Source organism: Euleptes europaea, chromosome 3 (genome assembly GCF_029931775.1).
Source record: "Euleptes europaea isolate rEulEur1 chromosome 3, rEulEur1.hap1, whole genome shotgun sequence".
In the NCBI taxonomy this organism is placed as follows: Eukaryota; Metazoa; Chordata; class Lepidosauria; order Squamata; family Sphaerodactylidae; genus Euleptes; species Euleptes europaea.
In genome coordinates this window covers 20,831,308-20,854,256 of record NC_079314.1, presented here as the reverse complement: position 1 = coordinate 20,854,256, position 22,949 = coordinate 20,831,308, and the positions used below count along the sequence as shown (strand labels likewise).

General features: G+C 46.2%; 1 protein-coding gene and 1 non-coding gene across 2 annotated transcripts in view; both read right to left on the bottom strand.

Annotated features, from left to right (window-relative positions):
• Positions 1-22,949, bottom strand: part of NKAIN1 (sodium/potassium transporting ATPase interacting 1) — a 76,334-nt gene that overhangs the window by 22,302 nt on the left and 31,083 nt on the right. The gene's annotated exons all lie outside the window — the stretch shown is intronic.
• LOC130475883 (U4 spliceosomal RNA) lies at positions 14,042-14,177 on the bottom strand. The gene has a single exon (XR_008933256.1). It is a non-coding gene; the product is annotated as a U4 spliceosomal RNA (small nuclear RNA).

Genomic DNA, 22,949 nt, shown 5'->3' with positions numbered 1-22,949 from the left:
TCCTGGATGCGTGGAGTTTAAGTCACACATTCCATTGTACAGGTCTTGTTGGGTGCAACGTGAGAATTACTCAACACACATAGAAAATCAAGTGTACACTGTACACAGATTGTATTCATGTATTCATTCATTTTTATTTTTATCTCGCCTTCAATCCCCGGGCTAGGCCGGGCCCAGGGCAGCTAACAACATAATACTAAATACATAAAATGCAATAAAATACACTAAAATCACGAAATAAAGACAAAACAATTTAACCGCCCCATAAAATCATCATATTGGAATAATAAATACGGTGCTCGCTTTCTGAGGCATAGGGACCACTGAAGGGCTTGGGGGGGGGGGGGGACAGCCAAGACCTCCACATTTTAGCTCAAACTGTTTACAGCAGCCGGGGCGGGGGAGAAGTAGGGAGGCCAGCTCTGATGGAAAACCGTATCTGCTCTCAACTGTAGGCTTGGTGGGATAACTCCGTTTTACAGGCCCTGCGGAAGTCTTTGAGGTCCCGCAGGGCCCTGGTCTGATTAGAAAGGGAGTTCTACCAGGCTGGGGCCAGGGCTGAAAAGTCCCTCTTTGCCACCAGCGGGAGAACATAAGAACATAAGAAAGGCCCTGCTGGATCAGACCAAGCCCCATCAAGTCCAGCAGTCTGTTCACACAGTGGCCAACCAGGTGGCTCTAGGAAGCCACAAACAAGACGACTGCAGCAGCAGCATCCTGCCTGTGTTCCACAGCACCCAAGATAATAGGCATGCTCCTCTGATACTAGAGAGAATAGGTATGCAGTATGACCAGTATCCATTCTAACTAACAGCCATGAATACCCCTCTCCTCCATGAATATGTCCACTCCCCTCTTAAAGCCCTCCAAGCTGGTAACCATCACCACATCCTGGGGCAGGGAGTTCCACAATTTAACTATGCGTTGGGTGAAAAAATACTTCCTTTTATCTGTATTGAATCTTTCATCCTCCAGCTTTAGCAGATGACCCTGTGTTCTAGTATTATGGGAGAGGGAGAAAAACTTCTCCCTGTCCACTCTCTCCAAACCATGCATAATTTTATAGACCTCTATCATGTCTCCCCTCAGCCGCCTTCTTTCCAAGCTAGAAAGCCCTAAGCGTCTTAACAGCTCCCCATAGAACAGTTGCTCTAGTCCCCTAATCATTTTGGTTGCTCTTTTCTGCACCTTCTCAAGCTCTGTAATATACTTTTTTAGGTGTGGTGACCAGAACTGTACACAGTATTCCAAGTGTAGTCTCACTTGGGTGCGGAGCCCGAGGAGGGCAGGGCTTGGAGAGGAGAGGGACTTCAATGCCATAGAGTTCAATTGCCAAAGTGGCCATTTTCTCCAGGTGAACTGATCTCTATCGGCTGGAGATCAGTTGGAATAGCAGGGGATCTCCAGCTAGGACCTGGAGGTTGGCAACCCTAGCTTTGGAGGTTGTTATTAGCAGAACATAATGCTCTCTGGGGGGCATACCAGGAGAGGTAGTCCCAGACCATGTAAGGTTTCACTGTACTATGTGAACAGGGCTCAGATAAGGCAGCTTCATGTGTTCAGTTTTTGAAGTTTTTTTTTTTACAGGGAGGGGCTGTGGCTTTAGGGCTGCCAGGTCCCTCTTCGCCACCGGTGGGAGATTTTGGGGGTGGAGATCGGCTGGAGATTAGCTGAATTAGCAGGAGATCTGCTACTACTACCTGGCAATTGGCAACCCTATGTGGCTTACTAGTGGAGCATCTGTTTTGCATGCTTCCTTATGATAGGATAGAAAACAGAAAGGTGGAAATCAAGCGTGTATGCGTGTGCGTGTGTGTGTGTGTGTAAAGTGCCATCAAGTCACAGTCGACTCATGGCAACCCCAGCAAGTGCCTTTCAAAGCAAGTGAGAAGCAGAGGTGGCTTGCCATAGCCTTCCTCTGCAGAGCTTTCCTTGGTGGTCCCCCATCCAAGTATTGACCCTGCTTAGCTTCCGGGATCTGATGAGATCGGGCTTTACCATGTCGCCTTCCCTCCCCAATCAAGCCATTACCCACAAATTATTAATTTATTGCATTTTGTCATGGCAATCGAGACCCAAAAATAAAATAAAATAAGCTTTTATTCTTTTTAGTGCTTTTCACTGCCTTAACAATCTGACAAGACACAAAAAGGGCAGCAGACATGAGGCAGAAAAAAGGGATATAAGCAAAATGAGGGGCAGGGAAAATGAGACGTGCAGTGGAATTAATGACAGAAATTCAATAAGGAAGCTGTGAAACGGGAAGCTGGGTAGAAAGAATGATAATATAAACAGCGTGGGAAAGAGTCAAATTGTGAATCTGGGTTTTGGCAGTAGCAACAGATGAAACAGAATCTAGAAATATTATGAAGATTATATCAGACTATAAATATTATATTCAAATATCATAAAGGGGGAAAGGGTATTTGCCACAAAAGAAGAAAAAAAAACAGAGCAAACATCACCAAAATTCAAGGATAAGACAGGTTATATTTGGGTGGAATAACCAGAAATTCTATTGTAGACACATTAAGCATCGAACGATGATTAGACGACAATGTGGAAACAGAAGAAAGAGCATCAGAGGTGTGTGAAAGTACAGCAGGGGTACTTTCTGGAAGGAACTGAAAGATATAACAGGATAACCACCAGCATAAAAATAACACTGAAAAAAGTACGTCAAAGGGATTGAAGAATCCCAAGAAAATAGTATAGAAAAGAGAACCAAGATCTGAGCCCTGAGGGGCGCCAACAGAGAGTGCGGAGGACAAAGAAAGTAAAGTAGAAACATAAAAAAGCACAGCCATAGAGACAGGAACGAGACCAAGAAATAACAGAGCCCCCTCCAAAACACCCAAACTAGCAACAGATTGAATAAGAAAATGGAAGGCTGACAGCATCAAAAGCAGTCTTGGAGCAAAACAAGACTTTATTTTTTCCTGGGATTTATTTCATAACTCTGCAACAATGAAATCTTGAAACATACTTAGGGACAATAAGTAAATGGAGCTGGGAATCCGGGCCAGTTTACATCCTGGGTGGAAAATCTGGAATCTGGCCACTGTGATGCAGTGGTTTAAAACGTCAGACGGGGTTGTCAGAAACCTGTGTTCAAATTCACCTTGAACTCCCTGGGTGTGACCTTGGCCCAGTCAATGGACAAGGTCAGGCACAACACAAAACTACTGGTTATTTTAACTATGGTTTATAAAACCAGGATTCAGCTTGTGGACGGATGATCACTCGAGCCTGTTATACCTTGACCAAAGCTGGTTTCATTGCTCAGGGAGACGGCTAGCGAGAGGTGGTGAAAGGCAAAAGAGTTTTCAGTTTTAAACCACTCTGGCCAGGCGTCTCCATAGCACGCAAAGCTGCACTGTAGAACAAGCCAGGCTTAAGTCAAGATGTAAGCATTTATGAAGAATATGGATAAATATGATAGAGTTATATGCCAATATAGTTTTGCAGAAGCAAGAATTACAATAGCAAAAAAATGGAAACAAGTAAATAAACCTTCAAGTAAGGACTGGAGAGAGAAAATGTGGTTGTATATGCGAATGGCCAAGCTTACAAATTCTTCATATGGTAAAGATATGGAAGAGTTTAAAAAAACTTGGTTAAAGGCCATCGCATTTTGGGATGATATGGCAAAAATGAATTTTACAAGTATAGTTAATGAATTATAGATAAAATGTAATTTAGTTTATATAATATTAGTATAAGGTAATTTCTAATACTGTCAGAATACTTCTCTGGAAGTCCAGTGGTGGTGGGAGACACATTTAAGGTGGGTGGTGGGTATGGGCACTGTTTATTCCATAATATTGTAATAGAAGATATAAAACTGTAGAATAAGTGCTCTTTTTGTATTTTTGTATTTTTCTTTTTAGTTATTTGTTTATATGATTTATAATTTGTTATGCAGAGCGGCCCGAGGTATCCGCCAGGGACCTGCTCCCAGCATCTTCCGCTGCCACGGCCTCCCCTGGCGGCTGACCCCAGCTCACAGCAGCGGCCACCGCCATTTTGAGAAAATGTTGTCTGTGCATGTGCAGACAATGTTCTTTCGAAAATTGGGGGATTTAACCCCCTCCCAGGGTTTTTTTTTTCCTTTCAAATTTTTCTGCAGACCTAGGGGGTCCTCTAAGCCTGCAGGAGAAAAAAAAAACGGTTGGGGTGAGTGTGCCCCTTAGATATGTAGAATGAAACTGCAGTTAGGACTAGCTGAAGTTAATTCATCAGCTTCAGATCGTGGTTTCAGAACTTGGCTGGATGACACTGTCTAACAATATAATTATTGTTAGAGTATAAGATGAACCCTGCTTAGTCAGACCCATGGTCCATGTAGTCCAACAGCTTGTTTCATGCACCAGCCAGACAGTTAGACAGGAAGATCAAAAAAACAGAGCACAGAAGCCTGACAACCATGGTGTCCCCTCACACCTATGGTATTTAGAGGTTTATCGCCTGACCTGGATGGCCCAGGCTAGCCCGATCTCGTCGGATCTCAGAAGCTAAGCAGGGTCAGCCCTGGTTAGTATTTGGATGGGAGACCACCAAGGAATACCAGAAGCTAAGCAGGGTCAGCCCTGGTTAGTATTTGGATGGGAGACCACCAAGGAATACCAGGGTTGCTGTGCAGAAGGCGGCACTGGCAAACCACCTCTGTTAGTCTCTTGCCATGAAAACCCCCCAAAAGGGGGTCGCCATAAGTCGGCTGCGACTGGAAGGCACTTTACACACACACACATCACCTGTGATCATGGGGTTTCCTTTTTACTCGCCAATGACTAGTAGGGCGTTGATGGATCTATTCCCCAAGAATCTGTTCCATACCCTTTTAAAGCCATCTATGCTTGTGGCCATCACTACATCTACAGGCAGGGAATTCCACAATTTGGTTATTGGTTGAGTAAAGAAGGATGGATTTCCTTTTCTCTTTCCTGAACCTACTGCCCCATCAACTTCATTTGGTGCCCCCCCCCCATTCCATTATCACAGGAGATGGCGGGAGTTCGCTCTATCCACTGTCTCCACCCTATGGATAATTTCATAAATAGGGTTGCCAGCTCTGGGTTGGGAAATACTTGGAGATTTGGGGGGGATGGAGCCTGGGGAGGATGGGGTTTGGGACCTCAGTAGGGTATAATGCCATAGAATCCACCCTCAAAAGCAGCAGTTTTCGCCAGGGGAACTGGTCTCTGTTGTCTGGAGATCAGCTGTAATAGCGGGAGAGCTCAAGGCCCCACCTGGATAGGGTTGGAAACTCTAGGTTGGAAAATTCCTGGAGATTTGGGAGTGGAACCTGGAAAGAAGGGGGTTGGGGGGTAACCTCAGTGGGGTATAATGCCAGAAAGTCCACTGTCTAAAGCAGCCATAAAGAACTTATCTCTGTCGTCAAGAGACCAGTAGTAATTCTAGGAGATCTCCAGCCACCACCTGGAGGTCAGCACCCCTATTTTATAAATCACTAACCTGTCTTGGTCCCCGCCCCGGCCAGGAGAAAACTGTGCCTTCCCTCTTGAGCCACTTGGAGGAAGGGTGGGATAAATATGTAATACTGACAATATGGCAGAGATATATTCCCAAATTTCAAAGTACCTATGAACACATGAAGCTGCCTGATACTGAACCAGACCCTTGGTCCATCCAAGTCAGTATTGTCTACTCAGATCGGCAGCGGCTCTGCAGGGTCTCAGGCAGGGGTCTTTCGCATCGCCTACCTGCCTAGTCCCTTTAACTGGAGATGCCGGGGATTGAACCTGCGACCTTCTGCATGCCAAGCAGGAGCTCTTCCACTGAGCAAGGCCCCTCCCAGAGCTTGTGGATGAGCTATCTACTCCCAGCTTCCAAAAATGGGGTGGGGGAGAGGGAACCTGGCCGGAAAAATGCACATGAGCTTATTCTGAAGCACAGAATGATTTGGGGGGCATATGGAGTGGAGATCTGTGTTCCGCAGGGCCATTAAGAACCTAATTAGCCTAATATAGAAGGTGAAGCCGCCGGTGCCGGGTGATTTATGGCCTCCTGTCAGGCTGCTCTCGTGAGGAAGATTGGCTGAGATCAGACGAAGGAGGGAAGAGAAATGTCCGCACGGGTTCCCTGTCGCCAAGGTGGTTTATTTCAGTGGGCCGTGATGAATAGATGACAAGCGAGACCGGCGGACCCTGCCCCTTTCCATTTACGAGCCGTAATAAAGGTTTCGGCTGAGCTAGTAAAAAGCCAAACTATCGAGATGCGGGCCTCATTCTCGGCCCTTTCAAAAATCCAGGCCGTCACTTTAGAGGGTGGCATCTTTTCCCGTCCTTTTTAAAATTATTATTATTATGTGCCAGCTGTCGCCTCCCTTGAGGTCGATTTATTTTTGTCCCCCCTTCCCTTGAGAGCCTGCCGCTTTCTTGACATGGAGACCTCTGCCAATTTATTTATTTTAGAAGATTTAGACCCTGCTTAACACCCGTAGGCTTCCGCAGCAGACTGCCCATAAAACTCATCAAAATCAGCATTTGGCGAAAATGTTAAATGCTAAAAGGTGCAGTAAAACCAGTGTATAATGGGTTGGGTCCCAAAGTTCTCGACCTGCCCTGGGCTGAGCATTAGAACAGGATGGGATCTGCTCAGGGAAGGAGAATTCCTCCACAGTCTATGCCCAGGCATGTTAAGACCGTCAGGCGAAATCCGCAAGCCCACCACGCAGGGAGAGACTTTATCTAGGGAATCACTTGACTGAAAAAGTCCCACCACGTAACCCTCACAATTCCCAGTTAGAGAAGGATGACGTTTGTATGATCTAAGGATATAAGGCAGTTCATGCCTTATTACCATCCTGTTTCACCAGCTGCCCTCTCTATGCCATCCACCAAAAGCTTACATCAGGTATTTAATCTACCGCCATGAATTCACTGCTGACTATTCTACCCCGTAAGGAAAACATTTCTTTGTTCAACACATCTGGAAGTATATGACTTGACTTTTCAGGCCCCTGGTGTGTGCCCCCCTTCCCAGTCTGAATTTGGGAGACAGGTTCCCATTGCCCCATGCCAATTCCGCCACTGCCACTGATAAGAATTCACCAGATGTTCTCCTGGGTATTTAGCATTTCCACTTTACGAGAGGAGCAAAATGAGCAGTTTGGCTACATGGCCTCATTTTTATTTCTCCCACCCACCCCCCAAAGAAAAATACCCTATTTTGCATGTTAAACTACAGCTAGAAATATTGACCAATGTCCGTACTCTCGCTAGGACTCCAACTTGCCTTCCGGTCCAAGCAGCAGTGGCTGCTTGCAATACCTGTCCTGATAGAAAAGAAAAAAGGAATTGCTCCTTACTCATACTGCGTCTCTTATTGATCCTATTTTTCAGCCAGCGATGACATTTCACAACAATTCAGCCGAAACGACAACCACTATCCATCACAAAGACACAAAAATAAGGTCTTGAGAATCTTAAAGACATCTGTATGAGTTCTGGCTCCTGGAAGCTGATGATATGGTCCAGATTCCAGTCACTTCTCATCAGACTGGTGTTGTGTAGTGTTTGGAGTGTTGAACTAAGATCTGGGAGACCTGGGCTCGCAACCCCACTCAGCCATGAGGCTCGCTGGCTGATCTTGGACCTCTCTGAGACTAGCCTACTCTACAGGGTTGCTGTGAGGATAAAATGGGGAACCGAGAACCACGTATGTTGTTCTGAGCTCTTTGGAGGAAAAGTGGGGTAAAAAGAAATGTGCTAGATATAAAGACTGGAGCTGCTGGTGAGTTCAGGGCCTCGCCGACCACAAAGGTCCTCCATAGCTTTTCCTTCCACTGATTCTCTGAAGAAAACCAAGCTGGAGATTAACCACTCTGCTTCTTTTAAGGCCTTTGCCTTCCTCCATCTACCTCTCTCTGTAACATCCCATCTTGATCCACATCTGCCACTCTATAGATAATTAAGCGCAGCTCCTAATTTAGATAGATTGGGCTGGCTATGATTTGTGATGGGAGATAAAAATAAGGCCAAGGCCAACGGTGCTATAGAATTTATGCTCATTTGGAGGACTACTGCAATAACTACAGATTCCCCGGAAGAAGCCTTTTGGGTGAAGCACATTGGGAATTTCTGTTCTGAGTAATAATTTTTTAAAACCTATTTTGCATTATTGGCCTTGTTTTTATCTCCTGTTACTGGTGCAGCCCTTTTATTTCAGAAGGAGAAGAAGAAAAAGAAGAAGAGTTGGTTTTTATATGCTGTCTTTCTCTACCACTTAAGAAACAAACCAGCTTACAATTACCTTCCCTTCACCTCCCTACAACAGACACCCTATGAAGTAGGTGGGGCTGAGAGAGCTCTAAAACAGCTGTGACTAGCACAAGGTCACCCGGCTGGCTGCATGTATAGGAGTGGGGGAACCAACCCGGTTCACCAGATTAGTCTCCGCAGCTCATGTGGAGATGTGGGGAATCAAACCCGGTCCTCCAGATTAGAGTCCGCTGCTCCAAACCACCGCTCTTAACCACTATACCACCACTGGCTATGGTCTCCCATTACGGCATGTGGAATGGACAAGTTGGTTTGAAACCATTAATTGTATTGTTGATTTTATTGTGCGTGAGTTGCAACACGCTTTGAGGTCCTCGGCAGGAAAAACGGAGCCATAAATACTCGAAGCAAAAAGAAAAAACACGTAAATAACTATCGGAGCACGGATGCTCAAAAGGTCTTTTTTAAAAACGTGCCCATGACAACTACAAAATAGCCCCCCTCCCCCCCCCAAAAAAACTGGCACACATTTCAATCCTGAACTGCATGTTACAAGGAAGATCCGTGGGAGGAAGGTATCTAAACTGGGCCACAGGAGTACCCCTTTCCCTACATCACATGCCATCGTAAGCAGTTACATCTTTCTAAGCCAACTGAAGTTAATGGGCTTAGAAGGGTATAACTCTGCTTAGGATACGGCTGTTATTTTCTTAACAGAAATCCGCTATACACACACACACACAGAAGCTGCCAGTAGCGCCACTGGAGCAGGGTTTTTAATCAACCACGACAACCAGCAGCTTGGGGGTTGATGGGCACCTAAGTTCTGGTCACCAGGTCTCAAAAAGAACGTTGAAGAGTTTGGGGGAAAAGAGCAGGAAATGGCATTGAGTGGAGTGAGACGAATATACAAGTCTCTCCAACAAGGGTCCCCAATCGTTTTGAGCCTACGGGCACTAATGGCATTTCGAGAGGGAGTGGAGAGAGCCACCCCAAAATGGCTGCGGCAGGAGTTGGAATACCAAAGTGGCCGCAGCAGGGGACGGAGCCAAATTCAACACTTCCCTCCCCACTTTGCCAACCTGGGAAACCCTTTCATTTGATTGAGGGAAGCCAATAACAAGCCCTCCTTACAATGGTTCTGCCCACTTCCTGAAAACCTTGGCGGGCACCAATGAAGTATAGGGGGTCACCATGGTGCCTATAGGTAGGCTTGCCAGGCCCCCTAGCTCCGCAGAGTTTTAGCCGAGGTTGCCAGAGCATCCGCGTAGCTTCCGGGTAAACCCGAAAGTGACGCGCGCGCATCGTGCACACATTGCCCGCCGGCCCTCAGCTGGTTGGTGGGCAGCCCGGTGGATTGGTGGGATTTTACCCGCCACCACTGGGCACTTGGCAACACAGAACCCTGGCCTACAACCTACCCACCTGTGTAGTTCTCCTGGTTTGTAGTCTCAATTTTCAAACCTACTTTCACTGGCTGGCTTGTGGGCTAAACTGCCACTGTGGTGAACAGCAAGATTACAACATTTAACCAGTAAGAGAAAACATAGGTGTTTTTTTTCTTGCTTCCTTTAAAAAGGCAGCTGCAATTAAGCAGGAAACAGATTTTTTTTTTTTTTGGGTTAATTTCTTTGGACAACCTTGCTTATAAAAAAAACATGAGATGCAGGTATCCTCTTAGAAGAGGTATTCTTCCTCCTCTTGCTCGCAAGAAAGAATGCCTCTTCTGTTAAAACACTTAGGGATGTTTAGCTTGGAAAGAAGGCGGTTTAAGGGGAGACATGACAGAGATCTTTAAAATTACGCATGGTATGGAAAGAGTGGACAGGGAGAAGCTTTTCTCCCTCTCTCATAATGCTAGAAAGCGGGGTGATCTGCTGAAGCTGGAGGGTGAGAGATTCAAAACTGATAAAAGGAGGTATTTCTTCACCCAACACACAGTTAAATTGTGGAACTCTCTGCCCCAGGATGTGGTGATGGCTGCCAACTTGGAAGGCTTTGAGGGGAGTGGACATGTTCATTGAGGAGAGGGGTATTCATGGCTATTAGTTAGAATGGATGCTAGTCATGCTGCATACCTATTCTCTCTAGTATCAGAGGAGCATGCCTATTATTTTGGGTGCGGTGGAACACAGGCAGGATGGTGCTGCTGCAGTTGTCTTGTTTGTGGGCTCCCTAGAGGCACCTGGGTGGCCACTGTGTGAGCAGACTGCTGGACTTGATGGACCTTCGTCTGATCCAGCATGGCCTTCCTTATGTTATGTTCTGGGTTGGCGCTTGCTGTGCATCCCTGATCCAAAAGCCAAAAGAGTGTTTTTTCCCTTCCTTCAGAACTATTTTTTTTGTTCATGCAGAGGCACACATATGCAGATTTAATTCACTGAACTAATTGGATGAAATTTGTCAACTAAAGTTGCCTTGAATTGGGCGACAGCCCTAATTTGGAAGCAGCTCCCCCGCTGAGCTCTCTTTCTGCACTGAGACGGGGTGGGAGTCAAACCTCTAGTGATGAATCCTTCTACTTGGAAAGAAATTCCTGAGCTTTGCCCTGGCTCATTAAACCTGGGAGACGGGTGTTTATAACTCTTGGGAAGAGGAGAGAGGTCAATATTGGGTAACAGCAAAACAAAACAAAAACGCCTCTGGGTTGGTGGTGATTTATGCTTAGGAATCCTCTGCTGTAAAACTTCAGACATTCCTCGTTGTGTGTGCGCCTGTGCGAGCCCACATGGTTTTCAAGGCAAGAGATGTACAGAGGTGGTTTGCCACTGCATGCCATGGCATGGATTGAGAGAGCTCTTAAAAAAACTGTGTCTGGCCAAAGGTCACCCAGCAGGCTTCATGTGGAGGAGTGGGGGATCAAACCCGGTTCTCCAGATCACAGTCCACCATTCCAAACCACCGCTCTTAACCACACCACCACGCTGGCTGTCCAGAGTACTGTTTTCTTAGCAAACTTTGTTTTTCAACTTGTTATTGTATTTAGCCGTATTTCATTATTCTGCCGCTTTTCATTTATGGCTAATCGTTCAAATTGTTTTGATTAATTGATTTAGTGGCATTTTAATGTGATTTGGCTCGTGTTAAATGTTTATTCTTGCTAGCGGCCTCAAGCGCCCTGAGATGGCAGAAAAGCAGGATTTTAAAATTTTTAAATAAAGAAATAGCAATAAGGTTCCTCCCCTATTATTTGTTTTAATTTAGGACATTTTTTTAATCCTGCCCTACCTCCAAGGAGCGACGGCGTATATGGTTCTTTCCTCTTCCAGAACCTGTTCCACCCCTCCCATCCTCACAACAGCCCCACAAATTGTTGGCAATCGCCCTCTACCAGGAAGTGTTCTGCCCCACAGCATGAATTATAGCTGTATGTAGTGCAGGGGTCCCCTACGTAGTGTCTGTGGGCACCACGGCGCCCTCCATCACCTTTGCTGGAGCCGGTCAAGCGTTTTTAGAAAGTGGGCAGCGCCAGGCGGGGCTTTTGCCCAGCAGGGCGGCTGATTGCCCGTGCCAATTAAAAGACAGCCTGTTAAACTGAGCTTTTGCCTGAAATGTTGAGGCGGTAATGTGAGAGTTCAGCATATCGTCCCTCCCTGGCATTTTGTTGCTGGCTCTGGCATTTTGTGGTCGCTGCCACCATCTACAGAAGTCATTTTGTAACGGAGCCCCACCACCCTGTGTCAGAATTTCAAAGGTGCCCACAGGAAACAAAGGTCACCGGACCTAGTGAATAGGGCTTCTTGATGAAGCCAGGTGGAACGTAATCTCTTACGTGGTGGAGAACGTAGTTTATGTGGTGGAGAAGACAGATACCAGGTTCATGCAATGCTCACTTATGCCTTCTTCTATCAGACTCTTCCTTGACCCTACTTCCACCTTTATAAAGATAAAGATCCCCTGTGCAAGCACCGGGTCATTCTTGACCCATGAGGTGATGTCACATCCCGACATTTTCTAGACAGACTTTTGTTTTGCGGGGTGGTTTGCCAGTGCCTTCCCCAGTCATCTTCCCTTTACCCCCAGCAAGCTGGGTACTCATTTTACCGACCTCGGAAGGATGGAAGGCTGAGTCAACCTTGAGCGGGCTACCTGAAACAAACTTCCGTTGGGATCGAACTCAGGTCGTGAGCAAAGCTTTGGACTGCAGTACTGCAGCTTACCACTCTGCGCCATCTTTACCCCAACCAAATGACTGAATTTTTGAAGCAAGAATTCGGCAACCATACCCAAGAAACATTCTTCTCAGTTGCTGTGGATCTTGGCAGTGGTTCTATTTGACATTGCTAATCAAAAGCAAAATATTATGGCCAGGACTACCCCTGAGACAAGCACAGGAGATGTCACTGTGAGGATTTTGTCTCTGTTGACTAAGACATGAACACATGAAGCTGCCTTATACTCAATCAGACCCTTGGTCCATCAAAGTCAGTATTGTCTGCTCAGACCGGCAGCGGCTCTCCAGGGTCTCAGGTGGAGGTCTTTCACATCACCTCCTTGCCTAGTCCCTTTAACTGGAGATGCCAGGGATTGAACCTGGGACCTTCTGCATGCCAAGCTGATGCTCTACCACTGAGCCACAGCCCCTCCCCAGTCAGTCGTCCTGTCAGAGAAGGGCTGCACAACACTTGGGGAAATACCTCTGGTCCCAATACTGGCAATGTGGTAGAAAGAACTTCAAACATTCCATAACCTGAAACTTCAAGGCTCAAACGGGAAATGAGGAAGAACAAGGAAAGTGGAATGTGAGAGCCAGCATGGTGTAGTAGTTAAAAGCAGTGGTTTCAAACGGTGGACTCTGATCTGGAGAACCAGGTTTGATTCCCCACTCCTCCACATGAGCAGCGGTCGCTAATCTGGTGAACTGGATTTGTTTCCCCACTCCTCCACATGAAGCCAGCTGGGTGACCTTGGGCTAGTCACAGCTCTCTCTGGCCCACCTACCTCACAGGGTGTCTGCTGTGGGGAGGGGGTGATTGAAAGCCGGTTTGATTCTTCCTTAAGTGGTAGAGAAAGTTGGCATATTAAAAACCAACTTTTCTTCTTCTAATACAGGCAAGAACTGGAGGAGGGTCACATGTGGAATGGTGCTACCATGACTACTACCTCCTTAGGTGATGGCCAAGGGAATACAGAAAATAGTCTCACCAAGAGCAATTCTCCACCGGCACTACCCTTGATGCAGCTTCATTAACTGTGTTATGAATGTTCAGACACTTCCTCCAAAACTGTAGGCCCCTCACAGAAGCCCGTCTATATTCTACTTCTGCACCTTTGTTATTGCTCAGCCCCAGAGCAACCTTGAGATTAATTGCACCCCGAAGGACTATTATCCTTCAGCTGCGCTATTTCATTTGCCATATGCCTTGAGCTCGGTGGGGATTTCATTTAATTAAGCTCCACTGGAATTGACATTTCTAAAGTTGCGAACCTTCTGGAACCACCACGGAGATAACCATGAGCACCATTGGGCACCCGCCTCAGATCATCGGTACAGTTAACCCATAAGCCCCCAGGGACTTAGGGAGACACTCGCTGGACCAGAGTTCATCTCACTTTGAGGAAATTCCTTTATTTCCTTTCCTTATTCCATTCTTTATGCTTGTGGACCAACAGGACATGAGCAAAACAAATACATTCCATAATACATAAATAACCAAACATACAAAAATATACTATCTAAGCAATACAGTTAAAAGGAGGTATCATTAAAAACCATAGATAATTTTTTTTGCCATGGCGACGGTTACATTTGGATCAGTATCAGCCAATAACTTTGCAACTATATCTTGCTTTAGGGTAGGTCCCCACCTCTGAATTAAGTATGCCAACTATATTTCAAGTCATCATGGCAGGGTATTGGGAAAAGTTTTCAATTAGCAATAATCTCGTCTCAGATTAACCCCACTGGCTACAATACTGCCACTGTGAAAAGGAAATTCCTTAGTGATTCCAACTGACCTAAGTGGGTGGTGGGGACGACATCTTTGTATGATCTAAACTGCACCCCACCTTGATCCGCTGCATTTACGTAGGCAGGAGCAGACTGCAGAGATACATAAACGTTTGTACCAAACATGCTCGGCGATAGAATTTACTGCGTTCAAGTGTGACAAGCAGATGTAAGCCATTCATTAGCTATGTTTGGTTTGGCACCAGAAAACTCAAAAGCCTGTCAAATAGGTTTGCATTGGGGATTTTCGGATCTGCGCCTGCGCAAAGAGGCTGCCAAATGCTGGTTCAGCTGCCATTAATGTCGTTATGAGCTACATAGACAAACACTGTAAGATTTTTTTAAAACACAGTGTTTGTTTATGATTGGCTTATATGATTTGTGGCTGCTTAACCGTCTATTTAAACAGATAAACAGAGCAGCAGCATATTAAGGACGGAGGGGGGAGGGAGCAAAATTCAATCTAGATATATATCTGTATGCATAAAACACCAGCGCAGGATATTGCACTTGCTGGGAAGGAACAGGGTGAATCAAGCTGCCCAGCAGGGAGGGGGGCTGTGGCTCAATGACAGAGCATCTGCTTAGCATGCAGGAAGTCCCAGGTTCAATCCCCGGCATCTCCAGTTTAACGGATCGGGCAACAGGTGATGTGGAAGACCTCTGCCTGAAACTCTGGAGAGCCGCTGCCAGTCTGAGCAGCCAATACTGACTTTGATGAACCAAGGGTCTGATTCAGTATCAGTAGGGTCGCCAACCTCCAGGTACTAGCTGGAGATCTCTTGTTATTACTACTGATCTTCAGCCAATAGAGATCAGTTCCCCTGGAGAAAACAGGCAACTGGACTCTACGGCATTGAAGTCCCTCCCCTCCCCAAACCTCGCCTTCCTCAGGCTCCGCCCCATAAACCTCCCGCCGGTGGCCAAGAGGGGCCTGGCAACCCTAAGTATCAGATAGCTGTGTTCATTCACAGGTTTGAGCAGCCACAAACAAAACGAACAGACTTGACAGTTCACTGAAAAAATCAGCTCCCTGTTTGCAACTGGCTAACAGGAAGCAAGCCAATCTGGCACAATTTTCAAGCATCCCAGGATGGCCAGGTTAATTCCCAGGGCCTGCCATGCTGATCAGGTTCCAACAGGGTTGAAAAATCTCCACTGGGTGCAATTTTGAGTGCTGGTCTTGAGGCTGTGGCGAAGGTAGGTTTTTTGGGGGCAGGGGGTGGCTACCTAAAACCACATGATTAATAGATTTCTGTCTCATCTCTCCAAAAACGGCTTCCAGATAGGGTAGGGCCTGGAGCTCTCCCAGAATTACAACTGATCTCCAATCCAGACTACAGAGGTCAGTTCTCCTGGAGCAAATGGCTGATCTGGAGGATGGACTCTATGCCGTTATACCCTGCTGAGGTCCCTCCCCAAACTCCGCCCCTTCCACCCCCAAATCTCCAGGAATTGCCCAACCAAGATTCAGCAACCTTCCAGGGTAGTTCACAAGCAGTTAAAACCAATGCACATTTCACCAATAGAATATATTATATTCACGACGCGCTGCGCATAAAACAACAGCCCAACTAGATTAAAAAAAATTAATTAAAGTTGTTCATTCAAGAAGTAAGGCGAGCAAGAAAAAGGATGGGAGAGAAGAACTTTCATGTATCTTTGAAGGCACTTCCTCCATACTATATATTTTAATAAACAAATATATACCAAAAAACCATTATGATTGCTAATATCGCTAGCATCCATCAAGTACAAACTAGGAAAGGAAGAAGAGTTAGTTTTAGGAACACAACAATTCATTCTCCTGATTGCCCCATAGTCACAAACTCAACAGGATCCATGTTGGCTGCTAGTAATCACTGTTATCATTTAGCTGAACTCTAGGCAACTGAATTTCCTCCATTCACTGTCTGACCCTCCCGTCCGGCTAGCCTAGTTCTGCCTACAGTAGCTACTAAAGATGATGCCAAGTTGCACTGGATCATCCAGCGAGAAGAGAGGGGGCAATTGATGATAGACCATTACTACAGTGAGGTCTCTGCCTCCATCCAAGGGTGAAAAAGCATGGTCGCTTTATCCTCCTTTAATCCGTTTCAGCCAGGATTCAGCCAGGATCAAATGCATGCGTTTCGCCTAATGTGCGTTCAATCCTGGCTAAAACAGGGATTAAAGGAGGATAAAGCGACCATGCGTTTTTGCCCCCAATCTCCTTGTAGTTCTCTGAAGAAGAACGGGTCCGGAGGATCGGGAAGAATGTTTCCAGACCCTCCCATCGCTCCAGCATAGTGTAATGTTTAAGAGCAGGGGTTTGGAGGGGCGGACTCTGATCTGGAGAACCGGGTTTGATTTCCCACTCCTCCACATGAGCGGCGGAGGCTAATCTGAACTGGATTTGTTTTCCCACTCCTACACATGAAGCCAGCTGGGTGACTATGGGCTAGTCACAGCTCTCTCAGCCCCACCTACCTCACAGGGTGTCTGTTGAGGGGAGGGGAAGGGGAGGTGATTGTAAGGTGGTTCGAGTCTCCCTTAAGTGGTAGAGAAATTCAGCATATAAAAACCAACTCTTCTTTTTCATTCTATTGCCCCAGATAATTAGAGAGCCAGTCTGGAGTAGTGGTTAAGACTAGTATGTGGGACACCCGGGTTTGAATCCCCACTCGTACCGTGGAAAGTTGCTTGGATGACCTTGGGCCAGTCACACTCTCAGCCTAACCTACCTTGCAGGGTTGTTGTGAGGGTAAAATGGAGGAGCGGATGATATAAGCTGCCTTGGGCCCCCCACTGGGGAGAAAGGCAGGGTACAAATGAAGTAAGTAAATAAATAAATATTTGTGACACTGGCAGTTGACTGTGGCAATTGTTATGCGGCACTTCTAAAAATCTGGGGGCTGCCCCTGCACAGAAACAAAAGTGAGCATAAACATGTTCCTCATGTTTCAAGTGTCAGGTACCAAAAGCATGTGCATGATGGTTGGGATCTTGGCTCGGATTGGAGTGGCTAATTTTTTCTACCATTCTATCAGCTGACCTCCCTTTCGTTTCCTTCCCTCTTTGTTATTCCCTTTCCTTCCTTTTCCCCCCCTTCTTTTCTTTGTCCTTCTCCCCTTATTCCTTGTTCCCTCTTCCTGTCCTTAGTCCTTGGAGAAAGTGGGACTTTCTGGGTCAATGTTGGTCTCCTGAGTATCACCCTAGACCAATGATGGCGAACCTTTTAGAGACCGAGTGCCCAAACTGCAACCCAAAACCCACTTATTTATCGCAAAGTGCCAACACGGCAATTTAACCTGAATACTGAGGTTTCCTCCCAGCTCGGCAAGGGGGGGGGCAGCGGGGAGTCCAGGGAAGGGGGGAGTCCAGGAAAGGGGGGGCGGCTTTGAATGGCTCCATGCTGCCTGCAGGCAGCGCGGAGCCCTTCAAAGCCGGGCGGCGGGGAGTCCAGGGAAGGGGGGGGCTTTGAACGGCTCCGTGCCCCCTTCAAAGCCCCCACGCGTGCCCACAGAGAGGGCTCGGCATGCCGGACTTGGCACGCGTGCCATAGGTTCGCCAACACGGCCCTAGACCATCCTTACCATCGCGGATATTCTTGTTATTTCTAAGAAGCAGTTATGAAGTTAGGACACCATCTTGTTAATCTAAACTGGACAATTGGTTCAAAATTGCATGTTTTAATCCTACATTTATTGTAATACATCGCGAGTTATTATTATTAAGGAATTTAGAGAATTCTTCTTAACAGAGTGAATTAGAAGTTTGCACATTTTTCCACAGCCCATGTTCTGTGTTTTTGTATCTGTTCTTCATTGATTTTAATATTACTTTATTTGCTGTGCATTGTGCTTAATAAAAACGCTTTTTTAAAAAAGGGAGCATAAGCAACATGAATGCATTTTGCCCTTCCCAATGCACTGGTGCAGGCTGTAAACAAGTTTATCAAAGCAGGAGGACATTAGAATTGTCTAGGATGATTCATTTTCAATAAATGCGCGTTGGCTGAGTACAATCATCATTCTGTTCCTCCGGGGTGACGGCAAGCTAATTGTTTTATTATTTGCCCTATTATTTTTGCAGTTAGAGGTCGTACAGTCAAACATTTTTATTACCATACTTCTAAAATACTCTCAAGCCTAGCAACTGAAAAATTCAGCATGTGTAGTTTTGTTCACACAGAGCAGGCAACATTTTGCAAGAAAATGCCAGCGTTTCCAGTACGCACCAGAAATCTGGACATGTAATTTTAAATAAAAAGGTAGCGCACAAACAGGTTTTTTTAACACGGGAAATTCTTCTGATTGAGCACCTCCCACTCACGGGCCGGCACTGCCACAGCAAGGCACGCTAGGAAGACAAGCTGATTGCTTAATTTGATTTAAATTAAGATGTCTATATTTCCTGATTATCACTTTCTTTAGCAACTGCATTTAAACTGCTGACAATTAGGCTTCGCTTAAATCGTGGGGCAAAGTCTTTCTGGTGTGAATATTAATGCGCTCAGGAACTCATGCGCCGGATGCTGTGCCGGCAATGAAAAACAAACCGCAGCTAGGTATAAAGTTGAAGCATAAAGTTGGGAGAGGGGCTGTGGCTTAGTATGTAGAGCATCTGCCTGGCATGCAGAAGGTCCCAGGTTCAATCCCCAGTGTCTCCAGTTAAAGGGACTAGGCAAGTAGGTGATGTGAAAGACCCCTGCCTGAGACCCTGGAGAGCCGCTGCTGGTCTGAGTGGACAATATTGACTTGGATGGACCAAGGGTCTGATTCAGTATAAGCCAGCTTCATGTTTGGGGAGGGGCTGTAGCTCAGTGGTAGAGCGTCTGCTTGGCATGCAGAAGGTCCTAGGTTCAATCCCTGGCATCTCCAGTTAAAGGGACTAGGCAAGTAGGTGATGTGAAAGACCCCTGCCTGTCTGAGTAGACAATACTGACTTTGATGGACCAAAGGTCTGGTTCACTATAAGACAGCTTCATGTGTTCACACCTTTCTTTTGCAATCTAGGGACCGAGGTGGGACTGCAAAAGGGTGCAGAGAGAAGGGAGACCAGGGGGGCGGGGACATGGAGGCTGCCATCTACAGGAACATGACATCATTTCCGGGAAAAAATTCCGGAAGTGATATCACACCTCTCTAGGAATCATCAGAAACTTCTATGGTAAAACCACAGAGTTTCTGGTGATTCCTAGACAAGACTGATGGCACTTCTAGGTTTTTCCCCAAACTGATGTCATGCTATCACCCGACAGCAATTTTTTAGATTACGTTTCTCCCACCGGCCGTGGGGGCAGGGTCGTGGCAGGCCTAGCAGAGAGGCATTTTCAGTTACTCCCCCACAGGTGCAGACCAATGCACATTTTACCAATAGAACATAACATTATATTCATGACACACTGCGCATAAAGCAGCCCAACTAGATAAAAAAAATAATTAATGATGTTCATTCAAGAAGTAAGGTGAGCAAGAAAAAAGATGGGGGAGAAGAACCTTCATGTATCTGGTGATCCCAGAAGGCACATTATTATTTAGTTACAACCGGTTGGCTCCAGTGCACAATTTCCACCTGTGCCAGAAATTAAAGAAAAGCAGAAATTAAAGAAAAAGACTGTGGTAGATGCCTGTGCTAGGTGAAACTTACTGTATCTCCACTTGTACAACCGATTTCCAGACAATATAATATACAGGAAGAAGACTGCTTGGTGTTGTACAAAATCTTGTCCAAGGGAAACTGTGCTAAGTCCATTTATGTTTCTGTTTGTACTTTGCTGAATCCAACCCAAACGGCTTGTACCATACATCTCTGAGCACAGCCTGCCTCCCCTTCTTTCCTGCCTCCCCTTCTTTTGAAGCCTACTAAGTATCCCCCACCAAAAAATTCTGCTGCTGGAAGTCAGGGTACTCTCCTGGACACCACACCAGGCAAAGTGAGGATCTACAGCAGGGGTCCCCAACGTGGTGCCCATGCGCAACATGTAGGGTTGCCAGGTCCCTCTTTGCAACCGGCGGGAGGTTTTAGGGGCAGAGCCTGAGGAGGGCAGGGTTTGGGGAGGGGAGGGACTTCAATGCCATAGAGTCCAATTGCCAAAGCAGCCACTGGCTGGAGATCAGTTGTAATAGCAGGAGATCTCCAGCTACTACCTGGAGATTGGCAACCTAGCAACAGGGTGCCCACCAACACCTTTCCTGGTTCCCACCAAGTGTTTTTATAAAGGAGGTGGGGCTTTGGCTCAGAAAGGCTCCCGACTGGCCACTGGAGATTTGATTGGCTGTGCAGATTTTTTAAGAACACTGCTTTGGGAGCAGCTGTCACTGCAGCACAAGGATCTTCACTGTGTGAATGAAGGTAAGCTGTTCCTATCAACACAGGAGTAAGCTAGACAGCTGCCAGTGTTGATCCCTGAGGAAGGCGTGGGTCGAAACAGGGGCTTATCCGGATCCCTGTAGTACTGCTGGTTTTTCGGTGCCGCCCACCGTTCACGCAGCCAGCCGCTAGCTCGCAGGGCTACTTGCCTGCTCGTCCGTTTGGCTGTTGATTGAGCCTTTGGAGCTGGTTTCCTCGGTTGAATGACAAGTCCCTAAGATGTTATGGGACTGATATATATAAAAAAGGAAGTCTGACAATATAGAAAATATTCTTTTGTACAACCGAAGCACTTTAAGGACATTTGCTACTAAATAAGAGGATCCAGCCTATGTAACACACACTGTTAGTGTGACTTTGTTAACTCTGTATATTTATTGTATGCATATTGTCTGTATTATTGTTCTACATGTGATACACAAAATTTCTATGCGCATGTCTGTACACAAAATTTCTATGCACATGTCTTTGGTATGATTGTTGAATATATGTAATAATCTTTATTGGCTTTGCATTATTGCTGCTGAGTTTTCCAAACCTCCAGGTGATAGCTGGAGAGCTCCTGCTATTACAAGTGATCTCCAGCAAAAAGAGATCAGTTCACCTGGAGAAAATGGCAGCTTTGGCAATTGGGCTCTATGGCACTGAAGTCCTTCCCCTCCCCAAACCCTGCCCTCCTCAGGCTCCGCCCCAAAAACCTCCCACCGGTGGTGAAGAGGGACCTGGCAACCCTACCTACATACCACCAAGAGAAGCATCCTTCTGTTGCCAGAAACTGATTTCAGGGTTTTGAATGCAGGTTTGTCATAAGTTATATTCCACAAAGGGCCCAAATCTTTACAAACAGAGGGTTGGATACAATGCAGCATTTCTGCAGGCACAAAGACTTCCACCCAAAAAGCATGAATTTCTCAGCTCGCCCCCACACACATAACAGCTCCAAATCCCCCCCCCCATAAATCCTATTCCTGGGGGGTTCCTTGCCCCTGGAGTAGCGGTGAGAAGGAGGGTGCCAAGAAAACTGCGCTCAGTGGACAGAAGTCCTCACACCTGTGGATATGTTGCAGTGGATCCAACCCACAGAGGGCTAATCAGCATTCTACAAAATGTATGCAAGATACGATAAGCAAAAGGAACAATAATTGTTTAACTGTAATTGTAAAATAACTGTTTACAAAAAAAAAACAAAGGAAAAAAAACAGAATACAAAAGAAACCACAAAAATCAGCATGGCAGCATAAAAATAATGTTAGAAGCACCCCAGTTAAAACATACAAAAATGCATTAAATATCCAAACCACAGAAACCACACAGTGACCCACTGTCAGGAAGCAATTTTCCTCCAGGCCTTATTGGCCAGGGATCCTGGAAGATTTGGGGGGGGGGGGGCATCTTCTGGGCATGGAGTAAGGGGTGTGGGGGGGAGGCAGTTGTGAATTTCACATATTGTGCAGAGGGTTGGACTAGATGACCTTAGTGGTCATTTCCAACTCTATGATTCTATGAAATTAGAAGTAGGCAACAATAAAAGACGAACCAACACTAAAGTTACTTGGGAAGTTGGATTTAAGCCCTCTAGAACAAAGATTCTTAAACGATGGAGTCGCGTAACTGAATGGTGGGGTTGCAAAAAATTTTAAAATAAATTTCTTTATGATTTATTATTAGTAAATGTTTGATTTGTAGACCTATTTTATATATCTATACACCTGGGGTCGTGTAAAAATTGCTCAGGCGAAAAGGGGCCGTGACGTGAGTAGAAAAGGTTTCAGAAGCCCTGCTCTTGAATACTGGTGAGCAGCAAGCATGTGACTGCAAGTCACTTCTGACAGGAAGAGGGTATTACCCTGGACCCCATAATCCAGAGTCAAGAAAAGGCACTGGTACTAAGAGGAAGACTCCATCTTAGTGTTGCCAGCTCTGGGTTGGGAGATTCCTGGAAATTTGGGGGACGGAGCCTAGAGAGGGTGGAGTTTGGAGAGGTGAGGGACCTTAGCGGGGTATAACGCCAGAGTTCACCCTCCACAGCAGCTATTTCCTCCAGGAGAAGTGAGCTGTGCTGGTTGGAGATACGTTATTATAATCCCGGGAGATCTCCAGGCCCCACCTGGAGTTTCGCTACGCTAATCTTAGTCAAGACAAGGAACTCAGATCAACCTTTCAAGGAAATAAAAGAAAAGAATCATTGCAGGACAATGATTCAGCTCAAACCCAACCCCTTTCTGACTATATATTACTCTTCCTACACACTTGACACTGAAAGACACTGTCCTTCAGTGTTACTCCTCTGAAGATGCCTGCCACAGCTGCCGGCGAAACGCCAGGAAAGAAAATACCAAGACCACGGTCACACAGCCTGGATAACCTACAAGAACCAATGAACTCTGACCATGAAAGCCTTC